The sequence below is a fragment of the Ixodes scapularis genome, unplaced genomic scaffold (genome assembly GCF_016920785.2).
Source record: "Ixodes scapularis isolate PalLabHiFi unplaced genomic scaffold, ASM1692078v2 PGA_scaffold0__279_contigs__length_252992795, whole genome shotgun sequence".
Lineage (NCBI taxonomy): Eukaryota > Metazoa > Arthropoda > Arachnida > Ixodida > Ixodidae > Ixodes > Ixodes scapularis.
In genome coordinates, this window is record NW_024609835.1 from 23134521 (window position 1) to 23148036 (window position 13516).

Here is a 13516-nt window from a genome sequence, read left to right on the forward strand (position 1 = left end):
GGAAGGCTAGCACCTGCAGCGCGTGTACATTTCCCAACAATATCTTTAATGCTTTGGTAATTTAGCGAAAGATCGATTGATTATCTATGTTTTTCCTTAGCGTCTCTGGACTACCGCCTTACAGCCCTCATTACGTTTGTCACCCTTTTTTTCCCCTCCTTCACTCTTTCCTTTTTCAAATGCACTACATTTTTTGTGTGTACGTGTTTTTATTCGTAACAGAAAACCAACTGGAAATTTTCGTGGAGCTTGATCACTTGCTCGCTTGTTTAATAAGCATCCGCTCGTAGCGTTGATACTACGCGACTACCTACCCAGCGCATACGGAGAAGCGTATAGTGACGTGGACGCTCTCGACGGACTGACTGCACCATGCACTCTACGACAGTCATCGAGAAAACAATATGTATATTGATATAGCAACAACCTCAACCGTACACGCGGTAGCTCCAATGAAAGGCGTCCACCTACGAATCCTTAGTGAAGTGCCCGCAACAAAAGCGACGGGCTTATTGCGCAGAAAAAAGGACCGAGTAACCGAGATGTCAGTTGCACGCTAAAGAGCCTCTTAATATTTAAATTAGTAAAATATTTCGCAGTCTTTCGTGTATATACCAGATGCGCTTAGTCGCTTTGACACGTAGATCTCACTCAAAACAAAAAAGGAAGAAAAATCAATTTTGCTACCGCGAAACTGAATTGGTCGGATCTTAGCGACTGGTCATAATGCTGGTTGCAATTTTATTTTCTTTCCACTTAACACCACTGCTAGCATTTGAAAAACACATTACCCACTTGGTTACAGGGTTAAGTTATTATCTATTGTACTGTTAGCTGTTACCTATTGTCCTGTCCTTTCTACGTCTATTTCTGTAACTTTAAGCTGACGCGTTTCTAATATTACATACGTTTTCTCATATTTTCAACTATTTTAAAGATGTAGTAGTCGCGATTTCAGTTTTCGTTCTTACTGTGGTTGTTGCTGTTGTTGTTGTAGTGGTTTTGAATTACGGTATAGGCTTTATTTTACCTCCTGATGTCACCAACTCGAAGCATTACTTTGTAATGAATAAGTCCTCATTTCTTCGCATTTATTGTTTGCTTTTGGTTCCCACGCAACCAGGACTGTACAAACAAAGCAAAATATACGTGTAATCCTAAGCGCCGTCTGTGTGTTTACGGAAAGCACGGGGCCTTCGTAACACGACGATTCAGTTGCCATTGTTGGACAGGTTGTGGGAACAGCTGTGAAACCCGGGGAATCCTCTGCACCTCGTACATGTGCGGATATGCGGAGCTTACTATCCGTTGCTAAATTCCTGAGATAGTGTCACTGCTAGTAGTTGTTTCTAGTTTGGAAGCTCCGCCGAGTTTAATGATAGTACCTCTCGTTTGCTATAAAAAACGTTCAGTGCTTTTTCCATCGCAAAACAAAATAAATGTCGATTCGCCCAAAGCTCAGACTTCGTCCATGTGAAGCTCTATGGCCGTGGGAACCAAGTGACAAACTTTTAGAATTTACCGTTATTTATTTAATAGCTAGAGACAATTTTTTAAACTTTAACTGGAAACGGGATCCATTTCCTGGGTGAAAATTTTCAAAAATCCCTTTTAACTTTTGAATTAGATAATCATACGTTCTCAGACATTCATATCTGGTCCTAACCGCAAGCGCTATAATTGGGTGAAGAGTGAGCTATGATAGAAGCTTGGTTTATTTTTGTGGTAAGAAAAACATGGCTCTCTTTTTTCACTGAAAGAAAGGATACAACTTCCTCTTATGATAGGTGTCACTGACTGTCGAACGGGCATCACGGCGACCAGAAACCAACTCGTTCAAAAGGAAAAACTTGTCAATCTTCTTTATAAGTTTAACTTATAAACTACGAACATATATTTCTCGCGATCGTTTAGGCCAAGATCACTTGGCTGGGGGACCCATCCGCTGGTGGGTCCCCGATCTTATCCGCGGATGGATGAGTGAAAGCTTCCAGCAGTCACTCATCCGTCTATGGAAACCATCGACTATTCTGGCGTCATCAATGCCATTCAAAATCAGAAACTTTCCCAAGTTGTGACGATGACCTCATCAACTCAAAGATATAAAAAAATACAAAGCATGCGTCACCTGTATATTAACCGATATTTTTACGTGAATTGCTTTCGTCTGGTAACTTCCCTCATTACTGTAAAATCAGCTGTGTCATCCCCATACATAGGTCCGGAAATCGAAATTCACCTTTAAATTACCGTCCTATATCACTGACCAGCATTCCTTCAAAAGTCTTACAACATATCGTATTTTCTTTTGTTATAAATATATCGAATCTTATAACCTTCTAACCGCAAACCAACACGGATTCAGAAAAAAATTCTCATGCGAAACCCAACTCCTCGAGTTGGTACATAATAATCATTTTAATTTGGAACATAAACAACAAACCGAGGCAATCTTCCTTGATTTTACGAAAGCTTTCAACAAAGTACCTCATAAACGCCTTATAATGAAACTTTATTAGTTAAAAATTGACTACTTTATAATTGCATTGATTTCTGAAGTTTTTTTTTCTGAACGCAGTCAATTTACCATTGCTAATAACTCAGTGTCATTTAAATCAAGAGTACCGTCTGGCGTTCCCGGGGAAGTGTGCTCGGATCACTTCTTTATTAGATTAATGATCCTCCTCCCCCCTCCTTCGTGTTTCTTCCACAATCCGCATTTGCGCAGATGACTGCGTAATCTATTATCTCGTGCGCCGACGACCTAAATAAATGCAATGTACTCACCTTCTCACGCCTTTCGTCACCGCATTCTTATAACTACATCACTAACGATATTACACTCGGTTCATCCTCATCTTACAAATATCTTGGTCTTCATTTAACCAGCGATTTAACACGGATCACCCACGTCAATAACATTGTTGCTAAGGCAAACAGCACACTTTGTTTTTTGCGACAAAACTTACCCCCCCCCCCACCCCCCCCCCCCCCCAAAAAAAAAAAGTAAAGCGAATTGCATATCTATCCTTAGTACATCCAAAACTAGAATATGTTGCATACATGATGACTGAAAACCTGAGACTGTAGTTTGAAAAACGGAAGCTCGTGAAGTAGGAAGAAAAAAGGACAGACAACGTCTCAAACTCAGCTAAAAACTTTATTGCCTCTACGCCTTATATACCTCTCCCCCGAACGTCGAATGTCACCAACACCACAATAACGGTTGATCACTGAACTACAAACAATACACCAGAATCACAATGCACCGAACCGCAAACAATACATAAAAAAAAGAGAGAGAAGAGGGAAGAGAGCTGTTGCATACATTTGGTCTCCGTGGCAAAATAATCTTAGAGAAAACCTAGAAAGTGTTCAAAAAAGAGCGTTACGCTTTATTTATTCCGATTATATTGTGTAAACAAACGAATTCCAAATCGTGTAAACAAACGAACCTCCCTGAGCCCCTTTCAGGCGAAAAATATTTCGTTTGACACTGATCTATAAGATTTACCACCATACCTCGACAATTAGAAATGTACTATTTCCTCTTCCCACTTTATATTTTTCCGAAATTAGATAACATCTGTAAAACACAACTCATATTTGCATCCACCATTTACGTTAACTCTTCCATACCTTTCACAATAATTGAATGGAACGCTTTACCCGACAACATAGTTACAACGAAAAATATAGATGTTTTAAAACAAACTCTCGGCTAATTTTGGAAATCCACAACGGACTAGTTCTCTTTATGCGTGTTTGGCCTTTTTTGTCATTCTTTCGTGTCTTGATGGTGCTTTTTTGTTTTGTTGTACACGAGTATTTACGATTTTTTATTGTCTTACAAATAAGAGCTACCATTCTTTGCATATAATGCACTGCTCCAGGGCCTTCAAGGTACTAATAAAAATAATAAAACAATCTAGTCTTGCCATCCAGCCACCTTCCACAACCCCGCAAAGCCCTCGCAACCCTACATATACGCTTTGACCTCGAAACAGCGCAGCGATCCTCTCCTCACAAGAGAAATGCATGTATCGACGCACTCAGTCAAAGCTGTTCCAAGCGTGAAGGAGAATCTTCAAATTTTCGTGGTAGTGTGACTTGCCCAAGTTTTACACTAACGATAACCAACATGCCTGATGAAGCAAATTTATTCCAGTACGTTCTGCCGCATAGCCTGCGATTTCCTCGACTATGCAGCGCGTTCGCGTTACACTCCCGCTTTTAATCTACCGAAATGAAGCCGCGGGAGTAGGGCGAGTTTTCTTTCAGTTACCAGAAGTAGACGGGTTTATCACCCCCTATACAATGCCATTTTGTTGGGCGAGGTGGACATGGCTGCTGCCGTTATAAGCTTCTTGTGACCGCTGGTACCCTGTCCACAGCCAGAGACGACCCAGGAAAGTTGACGAAAATAATCCCTGGAGAAGGGGAACAAGAGAGACAAAGGACAAACCGAAATCTCCAAACACAGCTAGGTCACTGGTGAGCGACCGATAAAATCCGCCTGGTCCGGATATCGAACCCGGGACCTCTTTATTGCAGGTGGAGAAAAAGAAAAAGAGGGACAAAGGACAAATAAAAATCTCCAAACACAGCTAGGTCACTGGCGAGCGACCGAAAAAATCCGCCTGGTCCCGGGTTCGATACCCGGACCAGGCGGATTTTTTCGGTTGCTCATCAGTGACCTAGCTGTGTTTGGACATTCCTGTTTGTCCCTTGTCCCTCTTTTTCTCCTTCTCCAGGGATTATTTTCGTCATTCTTGTTCAGCTCGCTTGCACCTTTGCATTTAATTGCATTATAATTATAACAACCAGGAAAGTTCCCGCGTTTACGTAACGACTGAAAAAGCGAAGTTTAGAGGGCGTTAAAGGTAAAGTCGCTTATGCTTTAAAAATTGGATTGCATGGTCGAGAAAAAAAAAATTAATTTCTGAACAATAAAAGATGTGCACAAAAGTCATTCCGTCCAGTCTTGGCAATCAGCTGCAGACCACCGCCGAAATCCCCAATTCGACTCGCAGACGAGTGAGGAAAGCTGACAGTTCGTTTCCATGACGACGCACTTTAGTTAGGCTCATTATTCAATTTTATTTCGCTCCCATCCGCGTGCCTGCGAGAGTGTGCTAGCGTGTGCATCTCCGTGTGTGATTGTGTGTTCGTTTGTTTGTGTATATGTGTGTGTGTACATACATTGCTCCGCGCGTGTTTTCGGGTGTGTCACCTAAATGTTTTAATTAGAGCTGTGAAATTGATACATAAAATTACCGACTAATGTAATGAATAAATGAATCAATCGCCCGGATAATATTTTTAAACACTTCACAAAAACAAACCCGTGTATTCCCCCCCCCCTTTTTTTTTAAGCTCAGCATTAAGCGTTATTAGCAAGGCTGCTGCTTTCCCAAGACGCAGGGTGATTATCACCGGCATGGATGATCGATGGATGATAACGGCTGTGCCCTCTGTAACGGGTGGTAGCTTCCGCCTCCTAGCCTAAAAACAATAACAAAAACCTAATTTCATCTTCCAAGCCAATGTGTTTCACTCTCACCAGGTCACGAAGATGATCGCTGGACAAACCTTTGGGGTATCGTGCAAAAAAAAAAAAAAAAGAAACAATTTTTCGTTTTCTGCCTTCGGCGAAGGAGTCACCAATTTTCGTCTGGTAGAGCCTTGTCGGCATGACTTAACACCCGACCCACTGTGGGTCAGTGTTGAGACTTTAGGTCGGAGCCACGCGGGAGAAAGCCCCAATTTTCCTCGCCCCGCCTATCCCCAGCTGTGCTAGTTAGTTGTGCTTTGTTCAATTTTCTCTAGATAATTTCCACCAGCAGTCCAATTTACTCTTGGTTGTCACTGCTTTTCTATATTCCACCCTTCTATCTTCCCCAGCGAAACCGAGGGCCACCGGTACGTTTGTGGCCCCTTAAGTAAGGGCAGGATTAAGCTTCTTATATATTAGAATCACATGCTAAATTGTTTCCGCCTCCTTCTTATATACTGCACACATAGTATGTGTGCCTTCAATTTTGTCCCTATGCGTTCTTGTTCTTAAGATTTCTCTCCTCGCCTCAAGCAGCAGAGCGCTCCCTCTTGATTAGCGAATAAACCTTCCCTCTTTATCTTTTTGCTTTTGTGACCTATAATTCGTTAAGGGTGATTTCCTCTCCATTTTCTCCTGCCACATCCATCTCTCTGTCTCCTTAACTAACTGCCTTTCCCACTGAACGCGATTGTCCCACCCTATGACCCGCCTGCAGAAATTTTATCCTAAGCTTTCGAGTTCGTTTTGCCCATCTCGTGTTCATACTCCCCATATACAGGTATTTATATATTTTGTCGTCCATCGCGTGTCCACCATGTTTCTTAGTCTTTGGTCAAAATTTATTTTACTCACTGCCTCCCTGCTCTCAAACGATGAGCAGCCCATATCATCCTGAACTCTCGTTTGAATTGTTCCCGCAGGGCACGAGCTCGATGTGGCCAAACTTAAATTAATTGCATTATTTACTCTGCTGGTATAATCACATACAATCAAATTGTCAGTAGAAATTAATGGCATGTATGTGAATGGAGAAGAACATACGGTAAATATAATTCACACTGACCTAATTTTTATGCTGTCGGTAAAACTCTGTTCTGCATCTTACAGTTTGCAATTATTCAAATAGTAACACATTATTTCGTACATACAAATAACTTGGTAAAACAGCGTTAAAAAGGGCACAACGAAAAGATGTACACACACAAGGAGCTATGCTCTAGTTACTGACCGGCACCTTCACGCCAGTAGAAAAATCTACACATTTTTTTCTCTTTTCTCCCCTTCTTTTGTCATCAGCCCGTGGCATTTGAACAAACGCTACAGTACGTGAAGGAAGCCCATCTCATCAACCATATCTAGCATCCCCTCTTTTACCCTGAAAACAAGAAGGCCACGAAAGTGTAACCTTAGCTATCTTGTATCCCTTTCCGATTCTACGAAGACGTATCAACAACAACGACCAAAACAATCCGATTAATGACATGGAATTGTTTCATTAAGACGTACAGTACTCGCATCGCTAAGGCTGGGCCTAACAAATCTCAGCAAATATAATAACTATAGCGGCACGCGTTATAGTATTTCGTGATACCTTATGGACCCTAATCTACACGACTGGACCAAGCGGGACCAAGGAACCGGGATATCGCGGCCTGCTGCGATTGGCCAGCTCTACAAACCGCTGACCAATCGCAGCAGGCGGATATGTCCTGGTCCCGCTTGGTCCCGCCGTGTAGATTAGGGCCCCAATAGTTCTACCAGCATCTAAATCACACCGATAAAACTATTAATGAATCGATTAAAGATTACCAAATAACCGTTAAAATGCCTAGAAAGCTGCACAGCCATACTGTTTCTTAGTGTTTGTGCGTGCATTCTTCAACTATGTACGCTATGAGAACAGCTTTTAGCTCACTTCTTCAAGAGTGCGATCGGCTGCCATGCTTTTTTGATATTACGATACCCTGTTTGCTTGATACGTCCAGACGCTAGCACCACTGAGCCGTACGTGTTTATTCTTTTTTTTTTTTCTTTTTTGACTTACTGAGTATAAATTTTTGTGTTTTTGTTTTATCTATAAGCAAACGTCCCTTTTAAAACAAAACAAAAAAAATCTACCTGTGCAAAGCCTCGCACAGGAAGGCCTGTAAGTAAATAGCGTTCCAAAATCACTCTCTAGGGAAATAACCAGACGTACGTTCTGTTCCGTGAGGCCCACGTGGCTCCATCAATCTGTCTACGGTAAAGGCCGAGCTTTTAACACTCCCGAATTTTCAACTCCTCTTATTTTAGCACGCCTGTGCCTTCTGCACAAATGGAATTATAATTACTAAGTTCTAACTGAACAGGAAGTCAATTCCTCATCCACCCTCCCTAACTTACATTTACCAAAACCTTTGGTCATTCTGGTGAAACAATCCAGCCCCAAGTGCAACCTAAGAAGCTGCCCGAATTTGTTTTTCCTGGCGCCATTATAGGCTGGAACGACCTTCTCAACCCAAGTGTCATAATCAGCTAAAACACCTCTTTAATTAAAGAGCGTCCTCACGAATAGCTTCACAAATTCCCACGCCTAACTCTAATTCCTCTAACCCTGGGAATACCCAAAAACAAAAATACAAAGAAACACAGCTCTTATAAACTGATTGTCTTCTCAGCGACATGGTTAAAAAATAACTGACGGTTTGTATCATAAAGTTGTTGGTCTATAAATATGGACCCTGCAACCATAGCTCGGCTTTACGTCATGAACTGGATGGTTTGTCATTCTCGCAATAGAAACCGACGTTACTTTATTTCACAAAAGGGGCCGCTCCATCCAAGAAAACAGTAGGCTGTACAAATAGGCAAGTTGACATATTGTGCCCATAAAATAAAGTAGAATAATATTTTAAACTAAATGTAAACAAAAAAGGCGGCAGAGACTCACAACTTCACATAATAGCAGATTTTTACACTTTCCACCAAATCGCTTCTTTAACATTTTGCTTTAACATTTAAATCACTTTTACATCCGAAACATAATTTTAAGTCCTTTTCAAAATCAGTTCTATAAAATAACAAGTGTCATGCAGCAGCTACTTTCGCTTAAAACCAAGATCCGCAGCCGCGTAAGCACAAAAAGGGTAGGTCGGTCACACCATACCGGTTGAAAGATCTCGATAAGGAACAAAAGCGGCACCCAATGCCAGACATAGAATCCCTGTCACCGGCCTGGAAGCCGACTGCGCTGCTGACTGAGGTACGGACCCACCACGCAGAAGAGGAAGAGCGGAGCACCTGGTGGGGTGAGGAAGCGCGCGGCGCGGGGAGGGCTAGAAAGAGCAAGAAAGAGAGGAGCAGAAACAAGTGGTGTAGAAAAAGCGCGCGGAACGAGGAGTGGAAAGGGCAGGAAAGCGCGCTTCCCCTCTCTCGATTGCCTAGAACATTCAACGCAAGGCTTTGTATCCGGGTGGTGATGGAAAGAAAGAAGCGCAGCACCAGAAGGAGACAGTGGTGTAATCTAATCTCTTTCCACACAAAACCCTGCCCTAGGCACCACGTAATCTGAGAGCACCACTCAGCCCAGGCGCTGAAAGCACCACCCATCCCATGAAGCTACTGCATTTGAACCAGGGAGTCAAAACTGCCACTATTCCTGTTATGTTCGTGTTCGAGAACAGTAGATTCGCATTTTATACCGGTTCAGTTTCGCTTGAGTGATGAATTCGAAATAACCGTTCAGTTACCGGTTCCACCAAGCGGGAACCGGTTTGAACCGGTTCTTTGAAAAAGAAGTCCACAGCTACGGCACGCACAGTGCCAATGTATGGGTAAACGCACCGTATACTCGCTAATTAACCACCTCGCACGCCCGAACACCTCGCTGGAACGACTGATAACCTTGCGTCATAGTTCAAGACAGGGAAAACAGTGAAGGGCAGTCTGAAGATTATTAAAACAAAAAAGAGATGAAAAACAAACGTGCAACAAGCTGCTCTTACCTCCCCCCCCCCCCCCCCCATCATACACACACGAACACACAAAATGGCGTCCCGGCGACCGGCGCCGAAGTGTTGGTCGCGCTCGCCGCCGCTTCGCTTGTTGGCGCCTCCAGATTTTGCCACCGCGGAATGAACACGCCGACAACCGCAGACGTTTAGATATTATCTTTATGTTTAGGTCTGCCTTCTCTTTCTTTGAGGAATATTTCTTACAGCAAGAAAACGAACGCACGCACGCGCGCACACACACACACATGGCACACATACGCAGACGCACACGAAGAATAGCTCTTTTTGCCTCTGGGCATAGCCAGATATACTCCATCTCACCTTACGACGTGGAAGCTACGAGCTACCCGCGCCAATCCATACCTCGTAGCTCGTCACGTGACTTCGCGCTCCCCACGTCGCACCGTCCAACCAGAAAAGGCACGTGACATCTTCCGAGCTATGGATTGGCTAAGTTGAAAGTAGCGTCCTTTGCGGGTTATCGTAAGGTGAAAGAATGTATAGAAGTGTCCGCCATCACGCCGACTCACTGATGCCAAGTAAGTCGTGCTGCACATAGACGTGAAATATCTTAGTTTGTTTCACTTTTCTTGAGCTGCATCTATGTCGCTGCCCTTTGTTCTGTAGTCAAAACTGCGCCACTGACGTCACCGTCGTAAATATTCAATTGACGTTGTGCCGTTATCCGCAAGAATTAAGGCGCGGCTCACATCTTATTACACCGAGTCGTTTTCCAATTAACCGGTAACCACCGCATGCGATTACGGTTCTAATTCCGTTCGGGTTCAATAGTGACTTTTAGCAAACCGTTACCGTGTTCCACGTACCGCACTCGGAGCCTTTGAAGCATCATTTTAAACGCGCGCCCGCGGGTAAGACCGTGACCGCGGGGCGCGCGCTTAAAAGCATGCTTCAAAGTAGTGAGGTACGCGGTAACGGTATGCCAAAAGTCCCTAATAATAGGGACTTTTAGGGACTTTTCCTTGCAAACTTAACTGACTGCGTGCTCCTTTCAACTACACGCGAAATATTAAAATGCAGCACTCGCGCAAATAAACCTCTATGGGAAAGCTAGAAGTTTGGGCTAATATCGGCAGTGCACAACCGCAAAAGGAGTTAACTCGGGTCAGTAAAAGGGCCCATTGTATTGGCAAAATGACGTTGTATGCAACTTGCGCGAGCCGGTTTTATCGCTTATGCACAGTAGACACTAGATACGATCCAAATTATGTCACGAAGTTGGTCAGAGGCACGAGATTGCAGTCTATACAAATCAGATTCGCAACGTAAATAAGGCTCTTAAATCTGTCGGATCGCAACATTCGAGGAGAGAAAGTGTATTTAGGTGCGTGTTTGTAAATGTCCGGCAGGTTTGTCACACCCGCCAGTTCACATCTTTATGGAATTTATAAGACATGACTGCGAAGAACCCAAATTGTAAAACACTGACAATAACTGTACCTGCAGACACAAGGCCGGTGCGCATGGAGCAACTGCGGAAACTATTAAGTTTTGCTATTTTTGCAAGCAGGCGAAGGAACATGAAGACCTAGCTCAATTCACACTAAACGAAATGTTACGTGTTTTTAAGAGTATTGCCTGTAGTTGTACACTTACTGACGTTTCGGTGTTTTTTTCTTGCGTTGGGTTTAAAACGTAGAAACACCATGCAATAACCCTCCATTAAATTCTGTATCCCTGCTATGTGCACGTCGGAACACAGTTTATTAGATTTTTTTTACACTTATTTATTTATTTCGATACTTCCAGGCGCAAGGGCATTACAGAAAAAGGGGGGGGGGGGAGCATAAAAATTTACACTGAAAAAATTAACACGATAAGAATACAAGCAAGGAAAGCAGTTTTGTTAGAAAATAATTGTTCCGGCGTGTTAGCAAAGGTGGTTAGTTAACGCTTCTTTAGACGATTATCTTGTTCGTATGTTTGCCAGAGGTGTTGTAAGGCAGTTTCAATCAGATGACGTTCTTGGCATGAAAGAGGCATGTATGCTGATGTTGGACAGTGAGAAATGCTGACTTTAACATTATGATCAACTCGTGCAGAAATGTATCATGTGTTAAGGTTTCATTTATTTATTGGCGAAGCGTTAGATTAATAATATGTCTAGAAAAGGCATAAAGGCGATATTTTACGACGTAAGGAAAGGAGAGGAAGGGATAAAGTGGTTTTAATAAATGAGATAGTAGCGGTGCGATGATAGTCACATGGAATAAGACGCGCGTCGAGATTTTGCGACGCTTCGAGGTTAGTCACCAGTGTCCTGTGGCCGTGCTCCCAGATTGATGCTGCATATTCAAGCCTTGGTCGAACCAGCGATTTATGCGGAACTAGCTTTAATGACATAGGGACTGAGGTAAAATTTCGTTTAAGATACCCAAGCACAGAATAAGCGGTAGCCATAATGTAATAAGTATGAGTGTTCCAGGACACGTTAGAAGTTACGTGAACACCAAGGTAGTTGTGAGGTCTCACACGTTGCAGCCGGGTGTTACGAATTAAAGATGAAGGTGGGGACGTGTTAGGACGAGGCACCCTCAGGGCTTTCTATTTGTTAATATTGAGAGTAATTTGCCTTAAGTTACACGAATCGGAAGAAATGCGGCATTCGATTCGTTAGTTACTTCACGATAACTGTAATTTATCATAATACGCACATTGGTAGGTCATTTATTGAAAAAAAAGGAACAAAACGGGTCCTGGAACGGACCCCTGGAGAACACCAGAGGAAACATTAAGTTATACCGTGAAGTAACTACACGAAAAAAACTCCTACATTTCATTTCGTCAAGCAATCATGCCCAACACGCTGCTTCTAGGAGTAGCATCTTCGGACGGCTTCGCTACCGGCATTCCTCAGTATAAAGATATTACAACACCCTTGCAATAAAAAAAAAAAAAAAAAAAAAAAAGATGGACTTCTTCCGTCGCGTGAAGACGCTCGCGAAACTCCCCAGCCGTTATAGCAACTCCTGCTTTCTTCGTCAACTCTTATTGCTGTTATCGTGTATTTCGTAGATGTGAAGAGATCATTCGGGTCGCACAAAAAAGCCGACGGAATTAGCGTGGCTATTAAGGCGCACGTTTCTGCGATTGCGATCGGGGCTCACGGATGCCACTCCAGCATTTAAAGCTCCGATGCAGGTGGTGCCGTGGCCCTAACGAGCGAAAGGGGCCTTCGCCTTCAACACCGGTCAGCTTGTCAACGTGTGAAGGCTGCGAGGATGAGCTGGGTTTTTCCGTGAACACGCTCGTTACGGCTCGTCATAATTAGACCTCGTCAATCAAGTCCTTTATCTCCCATCGAAAACAACATGCGGGCGAAATAATTTTTTTTGTTACAGTTGTTGTCGGCGGTGCCCAACCCGCCCTCGGTGTACGCGCAGCAAATCTCGTCTGGATAGCCGCCCGCGGTGTAACGGTGGGGAATATAAGTGCATTGTGATGTCCCCCTAATGGAAACATAATGCATGCAAATTGTGGTAATGCGAACAGGTTGTGGATGATACCGGGACGCATAAACTAAACCCGATTGACGACTGGAATTGATGAAACGTAGCAGCTTTTAAAGTAAGAGATTTTTCGAAGTTTAGACACAACTGTCTTTTTGCCTTTTGAAAGGAGAGTGTCGCTTTGATCAGCGATTAATGCACCCCTTCCCTCTCCGAATACACACAACACACTTCCAGGTTGAGTCCAACCCCCCGAGAATTCCGTACACAAGATACACAAGCCAATGGTGTATACACCTTCTCCGCAGCTCCTCCCAGAAATCTTTAACGATTTCCAGAGTGACCATCTTGAGTAAACCCCTGACTTTGAGTAGAATTTATACAAATCACAGCAGTGGCGCGGTTGTCTGTTTGCTATAAAAAAAAAAAAAAATAATAAACAAAAATCCGTCAGTGTCGCAATTTGGAGCAGAACATTTTGCAACACTGTCAGGCCT